This window comes from Heterocephalus glaber, unplaced genomic scaffold (genome assembly GCF_053883595.1).
Source record: "Heterocephalus glaber isolate CG9 unplaced genomic scaffold, H.glaber_assembly_v1.0 deba00000942, whole genome shotgun sequence".
NCBI classification, from domain to species: Eukaryota; Metazoa; Chordata; class Mammalia; order Rodentia; family Bathyergidae; genus Heterocephalus; species Heterocephalus glaber.
The window spans coordinates 1342310-1361947 of NW_028258174.1; the positions used below are offsets into that span (position 1 = coordinate 1342310).

The 19638-nt window shown below is 38.7% G+C and overlaps 1 long non-coding RNA gene across 2 annotated transcripts in view; it reads right to left on the bottom strand.

The window, feature by feature from the left end:
• The window catches only part of LOC101705318 (uncharacterized), a 136492-nt gene that overhangs the window by 43029 nt on the left and 73825 nt on the right, over positions 1-19638 (bottom strand). The window lies entirely within an intron of this gene.

Below are 19638 nucleotides of genomic sequence, written 5' to 3' on the forward strand. Positions count from 1 at the left end.
TTGTTATTGGTTGATTTCTTGATAACAGCCATTCTTTGTGGAGTGAGATGGAATCTCAGCGTTGTTTTCATTTGCATTTCTTGAATAATCAGTTCTGCTATGCTATTTTTAATATCCCAGATATCTCTCTCCCCACTGCTAATGATTGAACTCTGTGACTGTAGCACACTGCTATAACCCCACCCTTTTTATTTTTATTTTGAGAGAGGGGTTTCACTAAAATGCCCAGGCTGGCCTTGAATTTGCCATCCTCCTGCTTCAGCCTCCTGAGTAGCTGGGGTTACAGGCATGCACCACACTACCTGTTTTTGAAGATCTCTCTTAAATGTTCTTTGTTTCTTTTTCTTTTTTTTCTTTTTTTTGGTACCAGGGATAGAACTTGCACTTGTGAGGCAGGCGGTGGAATCACTGAGCTACATCCCAGGCTCCTGGCTTTTTTTTTTTTTTTTTTTTTAAGAGAGAGGTCTTGCTGTGTTGCCCAGGCTAGAGAGCAGTAGCACTTCACAGGCACAATTGCACTACCACCACATAGTGTGGACACCCAGCCAGCACAGCAAGCAATAGCCCCCAACTCCTAGGCTCAAGAGAGACTTTTGCCTCAGCTTCTTCTTTTGTTTCTTAAATACAGTATCTTCTCTTTTCTTTCGTGAGGTATTGAAGACCTGTTAAAAAAGTTTTTTACTGCATGTACATTTTCATCTTTTCCCCAAATTTCTTTTCCTTCCTTCCTTCCTTCCTTCCTTCCTTTCTTTCTTTCTTTCTTTCTTTCTTTCTTTCTTTCTTTCTTTCTTTCTTCCTTCCTTTCTTCCTTTCTTTCTTGTCTCTGCCTTTCATGTTAGATTTCCTCACATGCCTGGCAATTCGTGGTTGTCTGCTCATATTTAAGAGTGATAAAAAAAAAAAAAAAAAAAAGAGTGATGCACCAGTAGCTCAGTAGGAGCTTAGCACATGTTGATGATGGCCCTCCCTAAACCGTGCTATGTTTTACTCAGGGCTCTGTTAGTAATTTTTAGCTCTTCTGGGCTGGCCAGGCCCCCAAAGAAGAATCCTTTAATTTCCTTCCCGGGAGGGATAAACATGGCTGCTAATAATGCTGAGAGGTAAAGTACGGAAGTTAACCAGGGCCCAGAGCTCCCACCCTTCTCTAACTAATATTCCTTCTAATCTCCATTTTCAGTGTAGCATCCTAGCCTCAGCGGACCTGGTGGCCTTGAATCCTGACAGCCTCCAGTTTAACCCCGCTCGAGAGTCTCCTACCGGAAGTAGAGGGCCCCTCAGCCTTTGTAAGGCAAGGCCGACAGCCTGAAAGCCAAACTTCTCCTTATGTAGGGTTTTAATTCATTCTCTGTATCAGAGGCACTTGATTTCCTCCAGGATTGAACTTTTGTGGTGCTGAACTTACTTCTGACCTGGGTTTCACCTCTCTGTGATACACCAAGTTGGTTAGCACTTGCAAATCTGTTTCAAACTACAAAAATGTTGCTTCTTCTCTTGGTTTTTGGAGGGCATAGGGGTGTCAGAGATTGAACCCAGGACCTCACACATGCTAAGCATGCACTCTACCACCAGGCTACATGGCCAGCCTGGGCTCTCTTGTTCTTTTTATCCTTGGACAAAATTGGTGGCATTATATTTAGAAATTTGCATCTATCCATAAGTAAGATTATTTTGTAGTTCTCTATTCTTGTAATATTTTAATCAGGTTTTTATATTATACTTTTGCTGGCTCACAAAATGGTTGACTTTTCATCTTTTTCCATAACCTGGAGTAGCTGAAGTAACAGGAATTAACTGAGCTAATGTTTAGATAAAACATGACTATGAAGTCATCCAGTGTTGATTCTTCTTTTGATGAGTCGGATTTGCATTTGCGATCTCTTCTGCAGTAATGGACCTGTTCAAGTTATCTATTTCTTCCAATCATTTCACTAATTTATATTTTGCTAGAAAATCATCCACTTTTATTAGGTTTTACCTTTACTGACCCCTGAGATTTTGCAGTATTCTGTTAAAATTCTGTTAATCTTTTATATGTTTTGTATCTCCTTTCTCATCCTAATTCTTATGTAATTTTCTCCTCTTACTCTTTTTTCTTAGGCTCTTTTGGCACTTATCATTTTATTAGTCTTTTTGGAAAGCTGGATTTTGATTTATCCTTTATATACTTTTATAGTTTATTTTCTGTGTAAATTTTTATCTTTGTTAATTTCTTTTTCTTTTTAGTTATTGCTCTTTCTCTAATATCTTAAGATGAATATTTAGTTCCTTCTTATCTTTCTTCCTTAAAATGAATTCATATAATATCATAACTTTTCCTTTGAGTAAGCTTTCACTGTGTCTTTATAGCTTCTAATTTTCTTTCACATTTCCTCTTTGACCTATCTGCTATCTAGTAGAATGTTTAATTTCCATGTCATTAAGATATTTATCATTTTATTTTTCATAACTAATTTCATTGAATAATGATAAAGTGATCTGTTAGATCTCACTTTAAAAAATTTTTTCAGGTGCAAAGGGGAAGGGGAAGTATAAGGGGTAGGGGAAAGGAAAGAAGGAAATGGAAATAATATTAGAAAATGAAAAAATGGAAACAAAGTCTTTGTAAAGAGAGAGGGGTGGAGGGGTTGAAGGGAGGGCAGGGGAAGGGGGAAAAAATAAGAACCAAGATAGATCATGTAAAGGCACAAATCTCTAATGATGAATGTCATTATATTGTGTACCCAGAATGTACTGATAAAATTAATTTAAAATTTTTTTAAAAATCCAACATTTCATGATCAAGTGCAGGATTGCTTTTGTTGTTGTTGTTTGCTTGCTTTTAGTATTTTACTTACACAACAAAATAGGTATGTTCCCTATATCTACATATACTTATTAAACCAATTTTATTGATTATATTAATTAATTCTTTCTCATTTTTATCTACTAGATTCAGTCAATCAGGGGGGAATATATGAAAGTCTCCTGTCATTATTTTATTTTTTTGTTAGATTGCATTTCTGATTATTTTTGCTTAAAATTTGGCTTTGATATGGGTTTGGTACCTACAGACTTTTAAAAATAAACACTACTGGGGCTGGGGATTTAGCTCAGTGACACCGCACCTGCCTTGCAAGCACAAGATCCTGAGTTCAATTCCTGGTACCGGCAAAAAAATAAAAATAAACATTATCTTTTATATTATCAATACACAATAACCTCTCTGTAACATTTTTCCGCTAATATTCCACCATGTATAATAGTAATATTTCTACTTCTACTTTATGTTTATTTGCATTTGTCTATCCCTTGATTTTTCAAACTTCCTTTGTTATACATGTCTAGTTCTTATAGTTTTGTTTTGTTTTTTTGGTACCAGGGATCAAACTCGGGACCTTGCACTTGCAAGGCAGGCAGTGGAAACACTGAGCTAAATCCCCAGCCAGTTCTTATAGTTTTTTAAAATTCAACCTAATAGTTTGTCTTTTAAAGAGAGTTTCAATCTTCACATTTTTTGTATGCCTGATATATTTAATTTTATTTCTCCTAACTTTTTCTCCATAATTTGTTTTTATTGTTTTTTTCTTTTCTTTACTTTAGCTGGTTTAAATGAATTATTCCTTTTTTGTTCTGTTCTGAAAATCTGAAATATTCTAAAGTCTGAAACTTTTTCAGTGCCAATATGACACTATAGTGGAAAATTCCACACCTGACCTCATATGACGGGTCACAAAATGCAAACACACTAAACATATTGTAACAAATTATTTTCAGGCTTTGTGTATAAGGTATATATGAAACATAAGTAAAGTTTGTGTTTAGACTTGGGTTCCATCCCCAAGATATCTCATTATGTATACACAAATATTCCAAAATCCCAAAGCATATGCTTCTTGTCCCAAACATTTCAGATAAGGAATATTCAATTTGTATCATTCTCATCTGAAATGCTTCTGTTTCCTCCTGATTCATCTTACTCAAATAAGAGAAGTACTTTAGAATCATTTTATCTTCTTCTCCTCCTCTCCTAAGACTCCTGGAATCTTATTTCTCCCTCTCTATTAGAAGTATTGCCAGTTTTTTCAGTCAACTCTCTAACACCCCCCCCCCCCACGCTCTTCTCACTGCTCCATCTTGCTGAGACGTGTTTTGGTTTTTCTAATTAATTATCCTCTCTCTGACTATAGGCCCTTGGTAAATTGGCTGTTATTTTTCCATGTGGGCTCACTGGGTCTCAGGGTATGGTGCTTATGTGTTCTAAGTGGGGGGAGCCTCACAGCAGAAAGTGAAGAAATCTGAATTATGAAATAGAAGCCCCTGCTCATCACCTGCAGAAAGCCTGTGTTCCCCAGACTTCTCCACAGCCCCAGCTTCAAGGAAGTGACCCTACTCCCACATTCAGCTCCTCCTTGGGCCTGTATTAACTTTAGGTCTGATAGCCCAGCTCTTTCCAGGATTTGTAGCTTTTCATGCTTTACCTTTGACATTATTCTCTAGTCCAGTGATGGCAAGCCTTTTAGAGACCGAGTACCCAAACTCCAACCTTAAACCTATTTATTTATTACAGAATGCCAACATACTGCAATTAAACCTAAACACTGAGGTTTTAGTTTAGAAAATACAACTGTTATCCGATGCTTGGCTGCCAGGGTGACTTGACTTGCATTCTGACAGAGAGGGCTCTCTTTGCAGGCCTGCTGCAGTACATGTGCCATTGGTTCACCACTGTTGCTCTAGTCACTGGCCCAGTCCACTGGGAGAAAAAAGCTCACAGCTTTGTCTGCTGTGAATGCACCTGCTAGAGTTTGCATAGGGAGTATTCCCCAAAGGTTCATGTGTTAGAGGCCTGGTCTCCAGCCTTGGCGCTACTGTGAGGTGGTAGAACCTCTAGGAGGTGGGCCCACTGGGAAGAAGCTAGTTCAGATGGGGCATGCCCCTGAATGGGATACTGGCACCCTGACACCTCTTCTTTCTCTGTCCTTTTCTTTTTGGCCACCATGAGGTAAGTAGCTTCCTTTGCCAAGCACTCCTTCCTGCCATGATATGCTGCCTTGCCATAGACCAAACAGCCATGGGCAGACTGACAATAGACTAGAACATCTAAAACTGTGAGCCAGAAGAAACCTTTTTTCTTTTAAGTTGATTGTCTCAGGTATTTTGTTATGGTAAAGGAAAGCTGACTAGGATGCTACCAAAGCACTTACTCTCACCTAGCCACCCACAGGAATTAGTAGCTGTTTGACTCAAGAGAAGAAAAACTTTTATACTTGGTAATGGGAAAGATGAAAACTTCATCTAGGTTGTCATTTCCTCAAAAGCAGTTTTGGCCTCCAGAAATTAGTTTCATAGCCCTTAATCATGCAGAAGAGCCTGTATTGACAAAGCAAGAGCTAGAATGAATATCTATAGCTCTGGTTCAAGATCTGAATATCAGCTCTTTTCTGCTCCCTGGTTTCAGGCTGGTCCACTGAGGAGACAACTTCTGTGGTCCTACACCATATTTTTTGCACCACTGAATGAGATCTAACAGAATGGATGCATTTTCATTGTGAAAAAAAGCAATCAAAATGGCTTAGGGTAAAAATTTCAGTCTTTCCTAACTCTGCTTTATCTGATAAAATATCCAGCTGCAAAGAAGAATCACTGCCAGTCCTCCCTCAGAAAGCGTAAAGATCAGGCTGGTTCTGGAAAGGAAGATTGAATGGGCATATTATTAACCCAAATGGAATTAGGTTTCTGTTTCAATAAAGATTCCCATTAAGGCTGAAAGCAATACAGCTACAGCAGTGCAGGTATAACCACTGACTGCCTGTAGAAAGATTTACTTGAATTTCACCTGGCTGTGCACCCCATTATCACTTTGCAAAAGGCAGTAACTTGAGGTGGACCTCTGTGTCACTGTGTCCTTCAGGTGATGACTGCAAAGGAATCCAAGCTTGGATGTAATCAATACTCTGAACATACATTACTCATGTATCAGCACACGACAAGAGACTGACAGTGATTAATCAACTAATTATGATAGGCTCTTTTCACCCCATAGTATGTGACTTGCTGAATGTTTCTGTTTTTGTTTTTTTGGTACTGGGGATCGAACTCAGAAACTTACGTTTTTGTATTTTTATATTGAGTTGCAATAGAAAAGGAATGATGGTAATATTTTAAATTGTGTTCATCAAGAATGGAAAATCAGGCCTCCATCCCAGGGTCCTAGGGCAGAGAAGCTCAGCCAGTCCCAGCACCTGGAAGGAAGCTCCCCCGCTGCCATCCCGAGCTCCTAGGGCAGAGAAGGCGAGCTGCGTGGGCACCAGAAGCAGCCCCACTCTGTGGAAATGAGAAGACACATAAACAAGCCTCAAAAACAGACTTCCAGATCACCTACAGCAACCCCAAAGGGAAACTAGATAGAACAACACTCTGATACTCAACCACCTGGACTCTGAACTGGCAACAAAAGAGAATCTGGGAAAAATGAAATCAGAAATCATTACTCAGATAACAGCAAAGATTTTGCTCATGGTGCAAGACATGATTAATAAATCTAAAGAGGACACAGATAAAAAAATAGAGGATCTGAGGAACATGATGGAATCCCAACATAGGAAACAAATGGAATCCATAAAACAGATACAAACAGATTTCCAAGAGATTAAAAGCTCCATCAAAAGTCTGCACAGCAGAATGAACCAATGTGAGGAGAGAATTTCACATATAGAAGATAAGATTGCAATTAGTGACCAGGAAAAGAAAAATTTCTTTAAAGTTGTAAGGGAACACGAGAAATCAATCCAGCAGCTGCTAGACAATGCAAAGAAGAGTAACATAAGACTGATTGGAGTCAATGAAGAAAGAGGAGAGAGTACAGATGACATAAAAAAAACTGTTCACAGAAGTGATGGCAGAAAACTTCCCAAGGAGGGGAAAAGAACTTGACATACAGATAAGTGAGGCATATAGGACTCCAAATAGCCTTGATCAAAAAAAATCTACACATAGGCATATAATAGTTAGGATTCCAGAAATCCAACAGAAGAACAAAATTCTACAAGCAGTGAGAGAAAAGAAACAAATCACATACAAAGAAAAGCCCATCAGAACCACAGCAGACCTCTCAGTGCAAACCCCCAAGGCAAGAAGAGCTTGGAGTGATGTATTTCAAGCCCTAAAGGAAAACAGCCTCCAACCCAGATTGATGTACCCTGCAAAACTATCTTTCAAAATTGATGGAGAAATAAGATGCTTTCATGATAAAGAGCACCTCAGGAACTTCATGAATACCAAACCGGCACTCCAAAAAATTTTAGACAATACCCTAGGAAAAGACAATGAGGATCACAACCCCAGGAAACCCAGCAGAATGAATCCATTGGGCGTGACAAATTAAACACAAAGCGGGAGAATCCAACAAAAAGAAAAAGTCATGACAAGGCTTTTAAAACTTTGAACTTCATCTCCCTAATGAGTGTATAATTCAATCTTGTTATTGTACTGATTAGTATTTTTCTGATTCTAGAGTTGCACACCATTCCTTGTGCTATACTGGCTATTTATCATCTTCTTATGTCTACATTTTAATTGGGTTGTCTATTAATGAGCTCTAAGAATTCTTTATATATTCTGGTCATAGGCTATATGCATTGTAAATATGGTCTGTTTAAGCACTACTTTTCATTTTAATGATGTCATTTAAAGTTCTAAATTTTTCAATTTTTTTCTTTTATACATCATGTTTTTTGTATCCTAGGTAGTTCTTGCCTACCCTGAATTCATAAATATTTTCCCTTATAATTTCTTCTTAAAGTTTTATACTTTCAGGTTTTCATATTTAGGTTCATAGATCCCTTCAAGTTATTTTCATGTATGGAAATAAAGGGTTGAGGTTAATTTTTTATATACGGATACCAGGTGTTCTAGTGCCGTTTGCTGAAAACACTATCTCTTCCTCGGCTCTTGAATTGAGTTTATATTCTATAAAATGCTAATGTTAAATAATCTTTCAAAACTCAGTGGACCATATATGTGTGGTTCTATTTCTAGATTCTCTGTTTTATTCCAATGATCTATATGTCTTTCCTTACACCAACACTGCCTTGATTACTGTAGCTTTCGAAGAAGTCTTAAAATTAGGTACTAAACGTCTTCCAACACTGTTTTTGTTTTTGTTTTTAACTTTTCTAGGTCCTTTGTACTCCTACATCACTTTTAAATTTCAATATCCAATTCTTCATTTATAGCAAGTATACACAGACCTGAATTTTTATATATACCTTGTGTTTTCTAATCCTGCTAAATTCAAGTACAAGTTCTAGGGGCTCCTAGAGATTTCTCGGTATTTTCTCTGTAGATGATCATTTCATCTACATAGAAAGATTTTGCTTCTACCTTGCCAATCCTATCCTAGTTGTGCCATTTTATTGCCAGACTATTTTGGTGGGGACTAGGTTTCAAAGTTTAATGGACAGATAAAGAGTAAGCATATCTGCCCTTGTTCCCCACCTTAAGGAGAAAGCATTGTATCTTCTCCATTCATGCAAGGCGTTCTCACTGGAAGTATGGAGTACATGTCTTTAATCTGTTGAGAAGGTTCTGTTCTACTTCTAGTCTCCTGATAGCTTTTACCATGAACAGCTGTAGAATTTAGTCCAATGCTTTTTCTCCAACTAGTGACAGGATCATATGGCTTTTTCCTTTCCTCTGTTAAAATAATGACTTTTGGGGGTGGATCTTCCAATGCTGAACCAACACTGCCATCCCTATAACAAAACCACTTTCTACATCCTGCCACATCTGACTTCTAAGAGTTTGTTTTGTTAAACAAATTTCTATCTATGTTCATACTTTTTTCTTCTATTATCTTTATCCAGTTTTAGTATTAGCACAATGTTGAGTTCCTAAAATGAGGGGAGAAGTGTTCCTTCTTTTTTCTGCTTTAATTGTTTGATATAATTTATCAGTTAAAATGTTGATGAGCCTGCTATTGTCATATAGGTAGGTTTTCAAGCTAGGAATATACTTTCTTTAATAGGTGCTATTCAAATTTTATATTTCCTCCAGAGTTAGTTTCATTAATTTGTCTTCCAAAGTACTTCTTAGAAGTTGTCGAATTTATTTCAAAAAAGATTTTTGTAATATGCTTTCTATATCCTTTTAAATTCTGTAAAATCTGTGGTAATGTCTCCTAGATTTTAATATTGTAATTTAAAAAATGTGTAATTGATATTGTGTAACAGGAAGAAAAGGCCTAAAAGAGCAGGGGAATTGGGAGGGGTAGGGGAAGGGAAAAAACGGAAAGGAAAAAATATGAGAAGAGGAAAAAAATGGAAACAAGCTCTTTGCAAATAAGGAAGGGTGGAGGGGGTGAAGGGAGGGCAAGGGAAGGGGGAAAAAAATAAGAACCAAGAGACTCATGCAATGCTACAAGATCCCAATGATGAATGTAACTGTATTTTATACCGAAAATGTACCAATAAAGTTAATGGGGGGGGGAGAATGGAAAATCATCAATCAGTGTTTTCATCTCCCTTGAGGAGATATCACCAGGAATTGTCACACTGAAGAAAGTGGTGGATTCAAGAGTCTTTCCTATTTGATGAAGATGTCAATTCTCCTCTCTAAAGGACTTAGGAAAGAGGTCATACGCTAGCAGCCTGTGGGCTGCATGAGCCCTCAAATTTGTTTTATATGAAAAGCAGGTTTTTCATTTTTTAAAATACATTCTGTCAGCCTTGAAAAATCTAAAAATTTAGCATAAAAGTCTGAACTTATAGTTTTTCTTGGAAAAAAATATTGCCTGACCATGCTAGGCTCAAATTCTCTCATACAACTACAGCAACTGAGAGGCAACTGGTTTTTTTTTTTTTTTTTTTTTTTTTTTAGTCCTGTATGATATCTCTCTTTTGAGTGAGGCAAAGTACAAACAAAGAAAATGATACAGAATGGATAGAAAGGGACAAGGGGACGGATGGATAGTGAAGTGGTCAAGGGGACAAGGGTGAGGGGTGAGGAGGAAGAAGAGGGGAAATAAGAAGAATAGAGATGTCCCATGTACAGGAACACCCTATGCCCTAACATGAGCTAAGACAAATAAGATAAACAAGTATGAAAAAGGGGATAGGGGAAGTGGTCTGGGAGAGGGAAGGGAGAAGGAAAGGAAAGGGGATTAAAAAAAGAAACAATCTGTAATATGTACACGTAACCACTCCCAATATGATTGTAAACTACATGAATTGCAAACATGTACTAATAAAAAATAAATCAATTTAAAATTGTTTATAGCAGTGTAATCATTTTGAGAGCCTAAAAGCCCTATGCTGGGGGTCCCTTTGGCAACTCTTCTTGAGCCCCCTCCCAGGTTCATTTGCCTGGGAGCTATTTGCTTTTGCTTTACAATAAAGGCTGCTTTCTGCTTTCCCTCTATAATAAATACTTTTGCTCAGCCTTCTTTGACTGTATACCTTGTAATTCTTTCTGGGTTGAGAGAAGAACCTACCAGCCAGATAGTAACAATTTAGGAGGGCTTCGTGGAGAGTTAGAACCTTTAATGAGAGCTCTATTTCAGTGAAAACTGAAAATGAAAGAGGCAGGCAAGGTTGCACACACCTATAATCCCAGCATTCTGGGAGGCTGAGGCAGGAGGATCAAAATTCAAACCCAGCTAGGGAAACTTAGTGACATATTAAGACTGTGTCAAAATAAAATCTTAAAAAAGGGCTGGAGATGTAGCTCAGTGTGAAGGGCCTAGTTTCAATCCCCAGTACCACAAAAAAAAGGTGGGGAGGGATTACAGAGAAGCTATTGTAAATACAGGAGAATTTGGTGCTAACCGACCATAAATTCTAGGGCACATAGTGGAGGAATTTCAGAGGCTGGTGAGAAGCATAGAAGGGATATACCCAGCTGAGACACCGGGTGACTGGGGAGTTTTAGGGTAACTTCAGCTGACTGATATAGACAAACAAAAACCGTGCTGAGGTTATTCATTATCAAAAAGCAGAACCAGGAATGTGTAGAGAGATGGGGCGGGGGCATTTTACAAAGAATTGGCCTGTGCAACTGAGATTGTGTGAGGAAGGCCAGCTAAGCCAGCCTCTAATCCACAGGCCAGGCAGTTAGGAAGAAGGGCTACAGGCAGTTTAAAATTCAGAGACAGTCTGAAACTGTTGTGTTCAGGCAGTGAAACTGAAGAAGGAAAGATTGTGAGCAGGGTGGAAGTCTATGAACATAGGGGCCAAAATAGTTGTCCACAGGTAGAATCTTTTCTCCCTCTCAGGGGAATCTCAGCTCTGCTTTAGAGCTTTAAAGTTAATTTACTAAGGTTTATCCAGGACAAAACTCCTGAAAGTCAACTGCTCAGAGACTTTTGTTACACTTGGAAAATATCTTCATTGTCATACCTAGGGTTGTGTTTGACTGAATAACTGAGGACTGTAGCCTAGCCATGTTGGGACATCAAAAACATCTTCACAATTGAATGTCGGGTGTGATGGTACACATCTGTAATCCCAGTACTCAGGGAGGCTGAGGAGGAGGATTGTAAATTGAGTCCAGCCTGGGCAACTTGGTGAGACACTGTCTCAAAATTTAAAATAGCAATAACAAAAAAAGGACAAGTTGAGGATGTAGCTCACTGGTAGAACATCCTTGGGTTCAATCCCCCAGTACGCCCTAAAAAGGTTCTTCACAGTCAAGTCTTGCTGTTTCTCTAATATGACATTTTCTGATTTCTAACTGAAGTATTTAGACCATTTATATAAGGTGATTAGTGATACAGTTAGGTTTAAATCTCTCATCTTGTTATTTGCTTTCTATCTGTCCCATCCAGGCTTTTATTCCCCTTCTTGTCTTCATTTGGATTGAGCACTTTTTATGATTCCATTTTACCTCCCTTGCCATCTTATTAGTTGTAACTCTTTGTTTTGTCATTTGGTTGTTTCAGAGTTTATAATATATATCTTTATCCCATCTACCTTTAAGTGATATTGTGCCACCTCACAAATACTATTAGAACTTTAAAATAGTATAGTTTCATTTCCCCTCCTGATTTTTGTGTTGTCATGCATCACTTTTTTTTTTTTTTTTGAGACAGGGTCTCACTATACAGTTCAGGCTGGCCTTGAACTCACTAGGTAGCCCAGGATGGCCTTGAACTCATGGTGATCCTTTCATGTCAGCCTCCTGAGTGCTAGGATTGCAGGCATGTGCCACCATTCTTGGCATGTTTTACTTTTAATTCTGTTATTTATAAACCTCACAATAGGGCCTGCTGTCAGGTGGAGCAAAAGACAGGCTTGCTTCTCTCTTGGTTGTAGGGGTGGAGTGCCTTGATCTCTGAGCACTATGAACCCAGCCCAGAGGAACAAATTCTCTAGGCTGCAGCCATTCTGGAACATGGTGCTCTGGATCTCTCTTCCTAAAGCAAAGTCTTTCATCTTTGCAATATTAAGGTCGCAAAGGGTAGATTTCTTGTGATGTCCTCAGGCCATCTTTTCTATTCTCCTGTTCTTTCTCAGCAACAAAGTTCTCCTTTGCTCTATCTTTGCAGTCCACAGCTTTACTCAAGCTTACTTCCTGGCCAAACTCAAAATGTTTTAAATCATTCTGCTGGAATCTTTGCTCTTGATTTTCAACATAAATCTGGCTAAAAGCCCTCAACAGTAGCCATGCCACTGCCTCAACATTAGTCTGCCTTGAAATTTCTTCTGCCAGATTAATTAGTCTGCTGCCCTTAATCTCAGTTTCAGGCAAAGTCTCTAGACGTGAGCAAAATGCAGACAAATTTTTGGCCAGAGCATAACACACATGATCTGGAGTCCAACAGCTGATGCAATTCTTTTTCCTAATGGAAGCCTTCTGAACCTGGACTACATGCTGCAATTCTATCAGCATTCTTGTCTTCTGAGCTCTGACTGGAATTTCCCATCAAGTACAGTTTAAAGCATTCCAAGACTGCTTCTTCAGCTGGCATCTCCAAACCTTTCCAAACTCTTCCCACAAGCTAGTCCAAAGGCTCCCAAACCACATGGCCAGGTAGCATCACAGCAGCAGCCTCACATTTCTGGGACCAAAATCTGTCTTAGTTACTTTTCTTGCTGCTGAGACAAAGTACCTGACACTCAAAGTTAAAGGAGGAAAGGTTTATTTTTGCTCACAGTTCATAGAGGTTTCAGTCCATAGTCAGCTAGCTCCAAGGCAGGGTGGCATGGTAGAGGGGCATCACAGATGAGAAACAGTTCATAGCATGGCAAGGCAGACAGAAGGCAGCAAATCAGGGAAGTAATGAAGCAGCAGCAGAAGCAGCTGAAACAGCAGCAACCGCAACTGTTCTTGATAGATGGGCAAGAGCTCTTCCAGGCCTCACAATTTCTTTATACCCAGAAACATCTTTCATTCATCACCCAAGTGGCTACTAGAGCAATCCAGTAGAAATAGTCACCAGACGTGACAGTTCTAGACCCCTGCACTGAGAAACTCTGGACACATAACATCTTAATTTTGAACCTTTCTTATAGTCAGGGAACTAGAAGCAGGCAGGCAAAGGGGCTTCCCAAGGGCATTATTCCATTGTTCTTTCCAATGCCCCATGATGGAAGACTGAAATACAGTGCCCAGACAAAAGTGCATTTGTTGTTTAAAGGTAAAGGAGGGCCAGGAACTGAAGGGGTAGCTAGCAGGGTTCTGAGTCGAGTGCCTATCTCAATTATTAGATGTGTCTAAAGGACAACCCTGTTCCTGTTTCCTTGATAGAAAAAGAATGTTAACCTCTCCACTTCCTAGTTCATCCATACCTTTGACTTTGGATCCAGACAACAAATTCCAAGAATCCCTCCAGAACTCAGCCTGACTCTGACTTGGAGAAGCTCTGTCCAGAAGAGATTGTCAAGGGAAGCAACACATCCTGGACCCCGCCCACTCAGGAAATCTTCCTCATAAATTCAAAGATAATAAAAAGCACTAGAGGTCTTCCTGTTGATTTGAATCCACTCAATCTCTAACAGAAAAACATCACCAAATCTGCAGATTTAGTGGATATAGGAATCAACTGCAAAATACGATTCAGAAATGCTGGAGATGGGCCTGAGATTCTGCATTTCTAACAAGCTCATAGGCAAGGTATACACTGCTAGTTCATGAACTACACTGAGTGCTGTAGAACCACCGTCATTACTGTTTACAGCCACTACTTGCTCTTCTTTCTGTTGCCTGTTGTCTTTTCTACCTCATTCTTCTTTTTCCCCATCCTTTTCCTCTCTCCATCTATCCTCTTTCTCATCCAACTCATCATTCCTACCAGACTCTCCCCCAACTCTTTACCATCAAAGGATAAAGAAACTCTTGCCCTTTGTTCTTCCAGACACTTATCTCCCTTAATTCTCTCCTCAGTTTTGTGATACTAAGAAAATGAAAGTCACCAATTTGCTGACAATTGTGTGCTAATCGTGGCAAGTGCATTAGTCATATTACTTCATCCTCACAACAGTCCTATATAGTATTATCACTGTAATTTTAGCAAACTTTGATTTGGTAAGAAAAGAAATCTTGTCCTCAACAGAGAAGTATAATATGAGATTAGAATTTGGATCTGAGGCCAAAATCTACAATGTTTATACTACATCAGGCTTATATAAGGTGAAACAGTCTAGAAATCAGCTGGTAAGAATGGCTTGAACAAATCAAATGGAGCACCACAAGCTTCCTCCATTAGGGATCCTGGACACTTCCCTGGGCCCTTGTTAAGAAGAGACAGCTTGACATACCAATAATAGAAGCTGGTTTAGGATTGTTCAGATTAGCCAGGATCGGATGGGATCAAATAGCAGGGCAGTAACATTAAGCCCTAAGATTGCTAATATGCCCAAATTTTCAATTTTTTAAAAAAATCTTATTTTCAGTTCTGGAGTTGAGCAACGCTTTGTTCCAAAGAACAGAATAAGTGTTCTAATGGGCTACAGAGAAAAGGTTGGTTTTATAAACAGAAAAGGGCTGAAGAGTGAACGAACCAAAACAAAAAGTAAATTGGTCATTTGAAAGTTACTTTCCTTGTAAGGTGGGAACAGGGAGACAGAAAAATAAGAAAATAACTGCTTGGTTAGTATTAGGTTATTTCAGGTTATTTCTTTTGTGTAAGGATTAAAGCAGAGGGATATTCATTATTATATGAATTAAAACTAACCTACTCAGGAAATTTGGCTGTTGTCTCTAATCCTGATTTCTTTAAAGGTCAGATAAACAGTTTATGTTCAACTTGGCAACTAGAACTTTAGCATGAATGACTCCATTTTGATATGTAGCCTAGTCTGTTCAGGATCTTAGTGCAGAACAATGGTCTTCTGTAATTATTATTCAACACCCTTTAATTCAGCCCATAACCATACATGTAGAGTCTATTACAAAAAAAAAAATCTTATCTTTGGCCAATCGCCCAAACTTCATGGAGCCTACAGGCCAATGCTAAGTCTTAATTCACACAAGGTCCTCCTTGGGTGGGTAGCCAGTTTCTCCCCCTCTCCTTTCCTCTCCTTTCTTCTCTTCCTTCTCCTACCCTCCCCCCATCTCTCTCCAGTCTCTCTTTCTTGACTCCACTCCTTCATCTGTTACTATTCTCTGCCTTGTCCTCAAAGCCCTACCTAGATATCTTGGCTTCCCACCCAGAAATGTGTGCCATATCTTAAAACCTTTGTAGCTTTCAGATTCCTCAGATTGCAACATCTACAAGACAATCTAAAAACTTTTCTCTTGCTTATATTGGCTTTCTTGAATTTCATTAGATGTACTCTTCTCCAAAAATCTCTGTTTAATTCCTCCCAAGGAATTCACAATGTGAAAGAAGAAGAGACAAGGTAAGGGGTAGGAATGTAGAAAACTCCACCTTGACACACAAAACTTAGAGCAATCTATTTTTACTCAAAAGGGAAAGAAAGAGTCAGAATTTTAAAATATGAAGGAGACTGGAAAATTGGAAACAGTTTAATGTGGAGGAAGAATCCCTAGCCTGAGGTCACAAGATTTGTTTGTTTGTTTGGTACTGGGGATTGAATTCAGGACCTTGCCCTTGTGAGGCAGGCGGCGGAACCACCGAGCTAAATCCCTGGCCCATGAGGTCATAAGATTTGAGTTCTAAATCCGTCTTTGCTACAAACTAGCTGAGCAACTTTGGAAAGCCAAATTTCTTAATTTTTATTTATTTGTTTGCTTTTGAGATTTGCCCAGCTTGGCCTCGAAAACACACAATCCTCCTGCCTCAGCCTCCCAAGTGGCTGGGATTACAGGTGAACAGTACTGGGCCTTTCCTTCAAAGTGAAGAGATTGGATTGATTACTAAGATACCTTTTATCTCTGTTCTTTGATGCCTTTCCTAGTACCTAAAATAAAATGATCCAGAAATATGAAAATAATATACCTAATCAGAAATTTAGACACAGAATAGTCAATATATAAAAACAAGAAGGTAAAAAAACATGATTAATAAGGATGAATGAATAATGATAAGAATAAATGAGCAATAAAGACAAAAGTGGCTGATACTATAGGTTTTATAGTTTTTAGTTTTTGTTTTGTTTGTTTGGTACTGAGAATTGAACTCAGAGCCTTTGCACTGAGCTACATCCCCAGCTCTTTTTTTAAATTTTGAGATATGGTCTAAGTTGTCCAGGCTCAGCTATAATTTGCAGTCCTCCTGCAGCAGGCTCCCAAGTTGCACCATCATGCCCGCCTTAGTCTGTCTTTCATTCTTTACTTTCAATTTTTATTAGTATGCTTGCAGTACATAATGATTACATTCTCTGTGAGGAATTGGGACAGGTACATAATCCCTCCCACTTCCCCTCCTTTTACCTCTTGGTCCCCTTCCTATTTGCAAAAGATCTCTCTCTCTCCCTCTCTCTCTCTTTCCTATTATCTATCTTTTATTTTTTTTAATTTTATTTTGCTCTTTATTTATATTTTGGGTTTCTCATAGAAGAGAAACTATTTGATTTTTAAGTTTGTGTGTTTGATTAATTTGCCTTAACATTTTGATCTCAAGGTGCATCCATTTTGATATTTGTTTTGGCCTTTTCCCATTATTGACAACTTGGTCATTTTTGATTGTTCACTGGTATAAATAATACAATAATGAATACCCTTATATAGAATTTTCAGTGCATCTGTTTACTCAAGATTCCTCCTTAGAAGTGTCTTCTACTGTCTACAGGGAAATAACAGGGAAAGATACAGGGAAGAAGGTAGAGGGTATGAGACAGGTTCTAGACACACACATGAGAAGATACTGAGAAAGGATTGATGGGGAATATAATTCCTTGCTATTGGCAGAAATCAGAAGGGTTGGACCCAGAAGTAAACAAGAAGAAAACATCTCTGCAATAGCACTAATTTGGCCTGGACCTGGAGTGCGGCCTGCACCCCTAGGACGCTGAAAGATGGATGGCATGGTTGTTAAGAGGAAAGTTATAGAAGGGGTTCCTAGAAGTGTAATTTTAGGCTGGGTTATAAACAGGGCAGAAGCACTGGGAGGAGGGAAGACACTGGTAACCATAGATATGAGAATCATTTGGGCAACCAAGGGCTGGTGGACCTTTCTGTGGCAAAACTGAGCTTTATGCCTGACTTGTGTGGTCATCCACAATGAATGTGCTATGAGGTGACCCTGGGCAGAAGAAGCATTAGGAAAGGGCTAAAATCTTTGGAGGATAGGTGCAGGAATAAGCCCTTGACTCTGCTTGCCCTTTCTGCTTTTCTACACTCTCAAAGTCCCCAGGTAAAACCTATAACACTGTTCCTTCTCTCCATTACATCCTTTCTTCCACCCATTGCAGTCTACAAATCCATGGATTCCACACTCATTCAAGCCAGCCAGTAATATTCACGCACTTCAGGCAATTGGAAGTTGTGTTAAATCATGTCAAATATTTCAATATATTTTGAACTGTCTGAAAGAATGCCTCATAAATGAATACCACCATCCTTCCTGCGTTAGGGGCTAAAACCCATATTCCGCAGCATGAGCAGAGAGCCCTTCCATGACCTCACCGACCCCATGCACTTTGCTGCACTTGATAGCCCCATATAACAGGTTTCCCACCTGAATATTCTTCTTAAACTATGCCCTCTTCCCTCATGCCTACTACTCCTTGTCTTTTGTGTTCTTTCATTTTGTTTTGAGATTGGGTCTCCCTATGTAGTCCAGGCTGCTCTGGAATTTACAATCCTCCTTCCTCAATCCTCCAAGTGCTAAGATTATAGGCACATGCCACCATGCCTGCCTCCCTACTTCTTTGTCACCTCACTAACTTCTATTCTTCCATAAATTTTCAGATCAGAGGGCAACTATTCCTTATCTCCTACCTATTCCTAGCCTGGTTACATGAGATACCCTTCTGTGTCCTCTCATGAAATTATTTTTAAGTTCTTCTACTGTACTTACACGTTGTCTAAACTGGTCTGTTTATGTGTATCTCCTCAAAGATTTTCTAAATTCCCCAAGAACATAGATCATCTTAGATTATGCAATAAAAGAGAGAACTAACCCCCATGGCATTCGTACTTTTGCCAACAAGAGGAATATCCTTTAGCCTGCATGGTGTGTGTATAGAATCTTTTGCCAGCAAAAGATAGATCCTGTGGTCTTCTGTCCCCTTTTCCTCTCTTTCCACTTTTCTTTTCTAACTTGGTTCTGATATTGCTATTGTAATCAACAGTCATAGAACAGACTTATGTGTTCTCTTAGCCACAGAGACGTAAAATCTAAAGGATTTCTTGACTCTCCTGATCATGCCTCAGAAGTTGAGAGCTTCTATTTCAGATGAGCAGCCATAAGGGTACGCCACTACAGATTGGGAATGTGTGAGTGTGTGTGTGTGTGTGTGTGTCCATGTGTTCTTGCACGTCTACAGCATGACAGAAAAAAGGTGGACTAAATATGTCATTAACTAGTGGAATGATGGCAATGTAAGTGGATATAAGCTTTCTGAAAAGCAATTTGGTATGGACTATCACCAGACTCCAATATATTTGTGAATTTATGTCCATAGATCCCACATATAAAAATATAATGACAGATAGCCAGACATTTATGGACAAATGGGTTTGTTGCACATTTACACCTCATGGTCATGAATAAGATGACTGTTAATGGTCTTAATACTCTAATGGTCATTAATCACCTAACCTAATGGTCATTAATAGGTGATCAGTGAAGGTCATTAACAACCAATAGCTAACAATTACTGGGTACCCATGTATGATTATTATATGGTGTGCCATAAAATTTAATCTCAGTTTCTACTGATGCAACATCCACACATACATGGATATGTGTATATACATGTACAATATATGTACATACATATATATGTATATTAAAGTAAATACAAAGATCATTTAAAAATCCACCAAACTGCTTTAGTGATGATTATCCTTCTCCCTGGGTGGTGAGATCACAGACATAACTGTTTTTTATCTTTATACTTTCCTGTATTTTTCAAATTTCATGCAAGTATCATTTTCTTTTATGGTGCAAGTTCTTTCAACTGTAAAAAGACAAAGGATAAGAAGAATCCAGTTATATTTGATAGAGAGGATTATTATACAATAGTGCAAGCTTTTAAAGAAAGAGAATTGCCTCTTCTGCTCCTCCTAGGAGAGGACCTTACAGGATATACTTTT